This window comes from Habropoda laboriosa, unplaced genomic scaffold (genome assembly GCF_001263275.1).
Source record: "Habropoda laboriosa isolate 0110345459 unplaced genomic scaffold, ASM126327v1 scaffold346, whole genome shotgun sequence".
Taxonomy (NCBI): Eukaryota; Metazoa; Arthropoda; class Insecta; order Hymenoptera; family Apidae; genus Habropoda; species Habropoda laboriosa.
The window spans coordinates 394,560-404,505 of NW_017100529.1; positions in this window are offsets into that span (position 1 = coordinate 394,560).

Below are 9,946 nucleotides of genomic sequence, written 5' to 3' on the forward strand. Positions count from 1 at the left end.
ATTCTGAAAAATATAAATTTCCATAAAAATCCTCAGTCTACTTATCAGTCTCCTCGAAACTAATCATCTTAAATAGAACAATCCCCCAATTGTACGAACTCCGACATATTCTGTAGTATCTCTATAACATCCTCGAACAGTTGCACAGCGAAAACAACCCTGAACCAAGCAAAAATCTTCTATCCACACTCACACGTTATTCTTCCACAATATCCGCATAATCTAACCGTTTAACGAGCTCCGAAACCGCGCGGATGGCTGGTGGAAACAAACGCGGGGAATTATCATTAGCTTCGAAAACTGATTAACGAGAGGCGGTAAGCTGCGTAGGAAGGCTTGAACGGGCCACGGTAGAATACGAAATCAAAGGAAGCAACCCTCGCGACGTTGGTGCACGCATAGCAGCGGCGTTCTATATATGTATATTCGCCGATCGAATGTATAATCAGAAGGCATAAGGTGCTTAGAATCTTGTAAAGGGTGCAGCCGTTGGGCAAGAGAGAAGATATGGTAAGAGGATTTCGCGAGCAGTGCTCGAAACTTAACCACGCGGCAGAGGGAAACCGGGAAGATTTATCGTGAATACAGTGTGCAATCTTGTGCCATACTAGGCGACGTATGCCGGAAACTCCCGGTGAAAATCTCTGCCCGTATCTATCTTGCCGCGACGCAGTCGAGTTAATCCGCGAATCGTTCGTCATTCGACGGGGCTTTTTCTGTCGCTGGCTCTCGTTTTTTTTTTCTGCTTTTTTTTCGTCCCACGATCGACTGGTTTATTGGTCCTGTTGGCTTTATGCCTCCCGTGTTAATTAGAGGATGACGGGGAGAGAGAGCTTTCGCTCGAGTTGCCCGGGATTTCGTTGGTTGTTTTGTCGGATTGGTTAATTGATAGCATTTAGAAGCGATAAACACGGGTTTTTTTCTTTTTTCGAGGGGCGTTTCGGGATTATGAAGTTCGACAAATATGAGTTTGCATCGTGTTCACGTGGGTTATGAGAGAGATTAAAACGTTTTTACGGTGCGGAGATTTTATTCGGGAAAAGCGTAATGCAAAGTGGATATACCGAAGTTTGGACTAATATTACTACGGTTAAATGTTTTGTTGTCTTTTGCAACTGCCTCGAACGTACGATAGAGCGTACATAAATATGTTTACGAGGTAATAGTCTTATTTCTTCAATTTCCGGTGAATCAACGGTAGAACTGGTCTGCTCTTCGCTGTGACCGTCAAAACGCAGAGAAATCTATGTTTCGACGATCGCAAAAATATTAATTTAATAGAAACATTAAGAATTACACATCGATCCAGGATATTTAAAAGAGCTATTACCGACTTCTCCAAATTTAAAAAATTATTATTACCCTGAGAAAATTCATATTTTAAACTTGCAATTTTGCCCAATAACCCCATTTGAATATTTACTCGGAATAATCCGAGGACTATAATACTTACCACAAATTGTTCCCTATATACACAGACAATAGTCCGCCCAATACACAACCTTATCATTCAGCAAATTTTTTTAGCGATCCACCAACTACGTTAATTCCAAAAGAATCACATGTTTCATTATCCTCGTAATCGCAAATAAGAGAAGAAGAGATTCCACTTGAAACACGACATTCGCGAAACTTCGCCAGCTGGAAAGGGTTAAAATATGTCGATTTCCGGGTAGCACCGCCACAAAGTCCCGGAAAAGTCGCGTTAATCGACAGTCGGCGAAGAACACCGAGAGAGAGAGAGAGAACGAGCCAGGATCGCGGGTGGTAATAGAGGGTGGGGCGGTCCTCGCGATATCGAAAATCCCTGGGTTAGCAACTTCCATTCCGTTCCTGTTGCTCGAATGTTTCCCGATATCCAGCGGCGGTTCTCCCAGGCTACGACTAAAAAGCATTGCATTGTTCGACGGAGAGAGGTTGCGCTAGAAGGGGCAAAGGGGAGTGACGGCGACACCTTGGAACTGCCGATCGACGTACCCAGCCACTTGCACCCCATGGCGGCACACTTTTTTATTAGTTTTTCGAGGTGGCAATTAAGTGACCGTAGTTCTGGCACACGTTTCTTTTTCGACGCGCCTCACACTTTCCCCTTCGTCGTCCTCGGCGTCGTCGTCGTCGTTGCTGGCTGCTCTTTTTCTCCTACCATCCACTACCTCTTCCTAACAGCGGCAGCAGCAGCGTGGTTCACTTTTTTTTCCGTTCAATTAGTCGGCCCGTTGTTTTTCGAGGGAGAAATCGATCATTATCGATTCACGAGCGGCGCGCTCTCGCGGCTGCGGCGATTACGATCGGGGGGAAAAAGGAGCAAGGAGCAGGAAGGGGAAAATCGTGTGAAAATAGAGGAACGAAAACATGTCCCCGGCTGATTGTGATTGGGAATGGAATTTCGGGATGCGCTCTCGTTGCTCGGTTCTTAATGGGATCGTTCTGATATAGGTACGTGTGATTTCGTTGTACAGGTTGTTTTTGTAGCTCGGGCAAGTATTTTAAAGTGTGATAATTCGTTCGTTTCGGGAAGCGTTCGTTGGTCGGTTTTTAACGATTTCGTTGTACCGGCTATTTTTATCGATGTTTTTGTAGTCCAGGAAGTGTTTCGAGGTGCGATTAATCGGAGGAGAAATAGGTCTCGATGTCGATAATTAGGTGCGGGAGAAGGGAATCGATTTTGTTCCGTTTCGTTGAGTATGATTTTTTTTGTAGATTGTAAAAGAAGGAGAATGATCATTTGGCACTTTCCACCTCGTTAACGCATTTCTAACATCGATTATCCTGCTCGAACGGTATCCTGTTGATCACCGAGCAATGGGCGAAACGGCAGATCTCTGTATAATTATCAGATCTTTAACGAAGCTCGATTTTAACGAAGTGCTTAGCTCTTCGGTTGGGAATGAAATCGTGGCTGAAAAGAATCCACGGGAAACCGTGAAATTCCCTTTCTGTCGCCTCGAAGAAATTAATAATCCTTGAAAAGGGACGGTAAATGGCGTCGTTAATAAATTTACTCGAGGAATAGTATTTTTCCTCGTTGCTCGCGTTATTCTTCAATAAAATGTTACACTTGTGTCTTATTTATCTCGCCCAGTTACATCTCTATTCTCGCACAAGCGACTGAAACACATCGTCCGTCAAAAAATACAAATTTCCAGCGCGTTAAAACGTTGTTTCAAACGGAGCAAGAAACGGTGCAAATATTTACACGATGGGCCGATATCTTCTCGCGTATTTTTGCAGAGTAAAATTGTACGAAATATCCACAGCCTCGAAGCGTTATCCCCCCCATATATATATATATACACCAGTTTATTACGGTTTACTTCAAATTCTATCCGGTCTCGTTCGATCAGCAATAAATAGATACTGCAGTTTTATCGATTCGTCGGGGTAGAACGGTTAAAACGAGTCAATTTGACGTTTAAACGGTGGAATAAATTTTTTCATAAGAAGAAAATGGAATTCCTCGAGCGGCCTTTTTGAAAACTCCAACCGAACAGAGAGGGAGAGAGAACGACCGATAAAGATCCACAAAAATTCTCATCGAACGCGAGAATATTTCGCGATGGGCGGAAGAAACTGTTCTCGTTACACGTTGCCGGGTATTTTCCAACCGATTATCGTTATCATAGTTGTAAAGAATTACGATACGATCGTACCCTCGGTCGATCGATCGATTCGAACAATCTTTCCAACACACACACAACGACCGCAGAGAATCGTTGCAGTCTTCCGTTGCTCGTTAAATCGCTTTACGCAGATTGCCCTCGTAAATTCGTTGAACCCCGTGGACCGACTTTTCAGTCGCGCGTAATATCGTGTAAACGGACTACACGTACGCTTTCATAGGAAATCCCCTTTCCGTTCGTTTACAATAACTCTTTCTCAACGGCGCGGCGGCGAGCGAACGGTTTTCAACGTACCACGGATAAATTTGTGTACGTACGCGGACGGTGGCACGTGTGTCGTTTGGTCACTTACAAAGGGAAAATATGGAACCAGGGATGGAAAGTGAAATCGACGTGGATAAAAGCTGTGTTTTTTACTTCTCGAACCTCTTGCACAGAATCTCGAATATGAGATACTGTGTATGTAAATGTTGTTCTAAATAGATAAGAATCGAGCGTGTGTGTAGAGAGGAGGTGATATAATCGAAGGAGACGGTCTTCTGAAATTCCGCTAACGCGTGATAAATCGATCGTCTTTCAATTCGTCGCACGATCCCCGGGATGCAGGAAATACTATTGAGGAAATAGTACGTGCTACTGGTTGTAAGATTGCGAGCGGGGGTAGGGCATTTGCATCGAATTGCAATACAATCAGCAGAATTGACGTTCCGAGGATCTTGTGCGGTCGTTTTGGTAGTTGAACGGCGACGCGCGTGCAATATTCATAGCAATCGAATTTGGTAATGCGATGAACGCTCGCCGACACTATTCTTCGTGCAATCTTTATTGACGCCGTATCTTCTGCTACCGACTAAACAGAGAACGCGCCGCATCGTTAATATCAGAGAGGAGGAGGAATTTGTCCATAACCTAAATTTGCTTAACTGATCGTCTTTGTTTGTCACCGCTGACAGAAACGTTCAAATGAGCACATACATGCGCGTGCGAGATGAATAAAGAACAGCTTCTACCGTCTATTTTTAGCAGAAAGTCGAAGACATTCGATTTGAGAAATTAAATTGCTTATATGACCTTCAAATTTACCAATTCTTCGTTTATCCTTGACACAATTTGTGAAATAATTCTTTTTTAGTCGGTTAAGAAATATGCACTCTCCACTTTGTGACGTAAGTAGTGTAGTATCGGGGCTGTCGCGTCGCGTTCTCCCTTGATTTTTCCAAAAGTGTTCGCGCTCACGACTATAAGGTTTACTTTGCTCGAACGTTAGCAAACCTGCGTCACGATGCGATTGACGACTTTGTTTTAGACTCGAATGATCATTCGCGACTCGAAAACTATGGTGTCTCCTCGCACGGTTGGAGACTGTGTTGTTCACGCGAGAGACTCCTTGCGAATCTCTCTCGGTTCCGAATTTTTCTGGAGTCCGCCGTGACTCCCCCGCCAAGTGCAAGAAAGGCACGCTGATTGGTTTTTCTCGTACGCACAAATTACCAATCAACGTGCCCCTTGAGTGTCACTCACCCTTACATTGGAAGGAGTGGGGCCCTACCTGCGGGTGCGTGGAATCTTCGCTGTCCTTCGGTGACGCGTCGGAAATTCCCGCCAGGTCAGCCTCGGCCGAGAGTGCCGTTATACGCACGTGTGGTTTGACCCTTCAGGAATACCTGGTTTATGACACGTCTTCGGTTATTGAGGACGCGGAAAAGTCGAAATTCTGAAGGCATTGTTCTGTCAGGAATTACTTACTTTTTCGCGGAGCTACGAAGCGTCTTTGTTCTCAAAAATAACCTTCTCGTGCGAGCGTGCCATAAACCCAGTCAACGAAGACCCCACGCGTTTCGTACCTGCGCGACGGAACAGGGGCCTCCATACCCAAAAATAGGAAACCGGCACGGGAGAATAGAGAGGGAGTAGTTGGCGTAGCGCGCAAAGCCTCGGCTTGGTAAGCCGGAAGGTCCCGGGTTCGATTCCCATTGGGTCCCTCAATATTTTTCCGTCGTCGGTTCCTACAGTAGAAAGATTCCCATAGAAGACATTCACTGTTGCTCATTCAAGGAAATTCATCGGTTAATTTAAGTTATACGAAATATATATTTGAACACTTGGTATGTAGTAAAATCGAGTCCAGAATCCGTGCACCAGCTCGATCTGCGATTCTATACAAGAAAATCCGACAGTCCAGCGAAAATATCCGTGGCACAGGAAAACCGAACAAGTTGGCGCAACCCGAAAATCCAAGAAATCCGCGATATCGAGGGTAAGAAGAGATTGACCTTCCGCTCGATCGCCGTTGACCATCCGGAAAATATCGAAAGCGTCCTGAGCGTGGTCGATTTTCTCTCTGTGGAGCGATTCGAGGATTAGGGAGAGAGGATTGTAGGTCAGGACAACGTGGCCGTGCGGTTCACAATGAGAACAACAACGGCATTGTCTAGGCAAGCGGTGATAAACGGCGCCGTGATAAAACCGACCAAGCACGAAGCTGATGGGTTTCGCTGGCTTGAGGGATGACCGTCCCGTTGTTTCGGCGAAAACCACCACCTCCCTTCGTCCCCTTTTCGTTCGCCCCTTCAAAACTCGTCGTGCCAGCCGACTGCATTTTTCCACTTTATCGTCGCCACCGCTATTCGTCCAGTAAATATCTTTTATTTTCTATTTTGACACACCGGCTCTATTCACTTTTGTCGCTGGCTGGACGCGCGAAATGTTCGCGAATAAACGGCAACGTTACACAGTCCGATCGTTCGAGATGGAATTTTTTTTCTTTTTTGTCGCAGGACCGGTCGTCGTCACTGGATATTTATTGTTCGTCGGCCGTGCACTTGTGCTGGAATAACGACGCTTTTAATTGCAACGGAGTGAAATTTAATCGGGACGGTTGGCGCGGAGAATTTTCGGGGGTTAAATCGAGGCTTGTTTTTGTAAAATCGCGAGTGTTCACTTCTTCTTCTTTTTTTAATTTGAATTTTCGCGTTGGGCAAGCAGCTTTAATTCGGGCCAGAAATTGTTTCTATTTTTGGTTGGTTGTACTCTGTAATTGCCCATCATAGCGAGTAACGAAAGAACAAAAAAGGACGCAACTGGGATTTTCGGTTTTAAACGAGGAATTAAAAAGTATCCCTGAAAAGAGAGTAATAGACTATTAAACAGTACTTTTTAATTTCGATACGTTACATTTGCTTGTTCTCTATAAAATTACTGAAGTATGCCGTAGAATCAACGTATCGAGAATTAAATGCTTCAACTAAAATTACCGAAATTCCACGTTCCACGAATTTTTCCTCGTTTCATTTCCATTCGACTTTTTTCACTCCGTAAAATCGTAGGAAATCAAGGCTATTTCTTTCGTGAAAACGTCAACTATTATCGTTCTATCGTGGTTACGATATTTCACACGGTTGTATCGTCTCCATCATCGAAAGGAACACAGTGCGCTCCTTTTTCAACGAGAAAGCTCGTAAAATTTGTCAAGCAAGCTAATCTTTTTCCTCCAAATGGGTCGTTCGTCTAGCGAATAGGACACGATCCTTTACACTCTCGACGTTACAACTGTTACACGTTGTGTTTCGTTCCCGTTTTCCAGGCTTAATAAAACGGCTCGTTTGCCCGGTCGTCTCGAAACCATTCCGTTCATATTCTCGCGGCGCCTGAAACAGCGTTTCATCCTGCCGAGGTAGCCGTGCTTCTTCACCGGTTGATACTCTGGATTAAATTGCCGCGGAGACGTTGCCGGTGGCGTTCGTGATATTGAAAAATTTTCATTCGCCCGCGTTCTCCCCAGAAATTTGCATTATTTCACGATACTTCGCCAACTTAATTAATCGTTCGACCCGACGAGCCTGCATCCTTGCACCTCTCTTCGTCCTCTTCACGTGAACAGCACGCCACTTTCGGTGTAATGAATATCTTTCTTATTTTTTTGGAAAATTCTGGATTGGTATCTCTGAAATTTAGAGACATTATTTTTTTGAAAATCCTCGGTTGGTACTCCTGAAATTTAGGGACCTTTATTTTGAGAAACTCCTAAATTGATAGCCCTTAAACCTAGAGGCTTTTATTTTTGGAAAATCCTCGTTTGGTACTCCTTAAATTTAGGGACCTTTATTTTTTGGAAAATCCTCGGTTGGTACTCTTGAAATTTAGGAACCTCTATTTTGAGAAACTCCTAAATTGATAGCCCTTAAATCTAGGGGCTTTTATTTTTGGAAAATCCTGAATTGGTATCCCTGAAATTTGGGGACTTCATTTTTTACAAAATCCTAGACTGGTCCTCCTGAAACCAAAGGACTTTATCTTTGGAAAATCCTGTTCAATTTAGTGTCTAACGCGAGGAAAGTGTTTTCTGATTGTTTACCAAAAGATAAGAGAAAAATCTGTCGAATCACGTCGTTAATTTTTATGTTCAACTGATGCTGCAAAGTTGTGTAACGAGATTCAGTTCATCTGGGGTAGGAACTGACTTAACGAGCAGGAACGGCGAACATTAATACCGTTAATTGTTTTATGCTTCGAATTATTGAAATGGATGTGCATTAGGCATGGTTGCGAAGGAGAAATGAAAAGAAATTAGTAGAAAGTGTGGGAAGTAAGATGGATGTATATTCTGCGAGGTTCTAATTAAATTAAATTCGACGGACACTCTTCCTTTTGTTGAAAATATTTCATTTATTCGTTCGTGCATGCGACAGACCTCTCGCTCTTCTTGTTATATTTGACTTTAGTCGAGGCAGTACACCAGAGACTTTGAAATATGATAAATCACACATGTGAGTGAACGAAGAACGTGCCGAATCTGTGAAATAACCATCAAAATTTTTCCACCTTTAATAAAAACCATTCGTCGATATTTCTCTGTTTTAACGTAACAGAATCGTTACAGAATCGTTGCAGTATTAATTTCAAAAATTTGCAAGTCTTGAATAAATGTTACCGTTATTAAAAACCTAATAAATTCCTATAAATAAATTTTTTATTTTCCTCAACAACCCTTTGAATTATTTTCGCGTAACGAAACGGAAAAATGTGTCACCTTGTTCGTCGACAGCAACTTTGACTCTCTCAAGGAACGACGAAAAAGCAACGTGACAAATAGCGCCACACAGTTTACACGTTTTTCTTCGGTGACCTCCGGTTTCCTTTGCCCGTGTCACATTGCGAGGAACGCTCGATTGTGTCGCATCGCGCGAATTTATCGTCGACAATGTTACATGGAAATTGACGAAGAACTCCCCGGCCAAAGTAAAGGGTGAAAGACGGAGTTTGAAAAGTTTCACCTAAGAAGCTTTTAATCATCTTGTTGGGACTTCCGACGAGGAGAGAAAGAAGAGAAACGCACGGGAGGAAAGGGCGCGGAAATAAAGAGAGAACTCGGCCGTCATATTGCGTCGCCTTGCCGCGTACGTCGAGCGGCGCTTACAAAGGAAAGTGATTACGAAATTTATGGAAGGCAGAATTTATAAAGAATCGCGGAAGCGAGCGCCCCGGAGAGAGAGAGAGAGCTCACAGCCTGTTCATCCAGACAATATCCTGCAACGCGGCTTTTCCAATTAACCCTCATAAACGTTGCATCTCGCACTAGAAAAAACGAACACCGAGCGTTTTCTTCAAAATTAACAGCTTCTCGACCAATTAATAAGCACTTCTATCCTTACGGAACAATCTTATGATTCATCTTTCTTAACCTTTCAGCGAGGAGCAACCGCTTTTCTATTCTGTTCTCGTCGACTGAGATTTATGTATTTTGAAACGACAATGCACTGTTTTGATAATTTAATTTAGTATGATATTCAAAATAATTATCTGTACACCGACTAACGTCAAATTTCTAAGAACAATACATCGGTGTCTCCTTCCTGAAAATGACAAAAACTAACAAGAATTCTTTGATAAATTATATTTGTCAAGGAAAGACATTATATTCTGTGAAAAATATATTCACAAAATTGGCAAATTTAACATTGCTAAGATGGACCATTGCGATCTTCCTTAAACACCTAAATAACTTAACGACTAAAAATCTAGAAGAACGGAAAAGTGATTTACTCATCTTAAAAGAACAGTTTTCTCTCCTACCTATCTAATTCGTCATACACGCTTGTTTATCAACATAAATTTCAAAGCAGAGCCATCGACCTCCGAGGAATCTGAGAAATCCATCCAATACACGAAGACAGACGACATACGAAGAAATAACAAACAAAATTCCCAACAGGATTTGCGCTAGAAATGTCATTCGTAATCGAGCCACTCGGCATAAACAAGTGCGTTAAACGTCGTCTCTCTCCGGTATCTTTCGGCGGTGTCGCGGCTCGAAACTCGTCAGACGC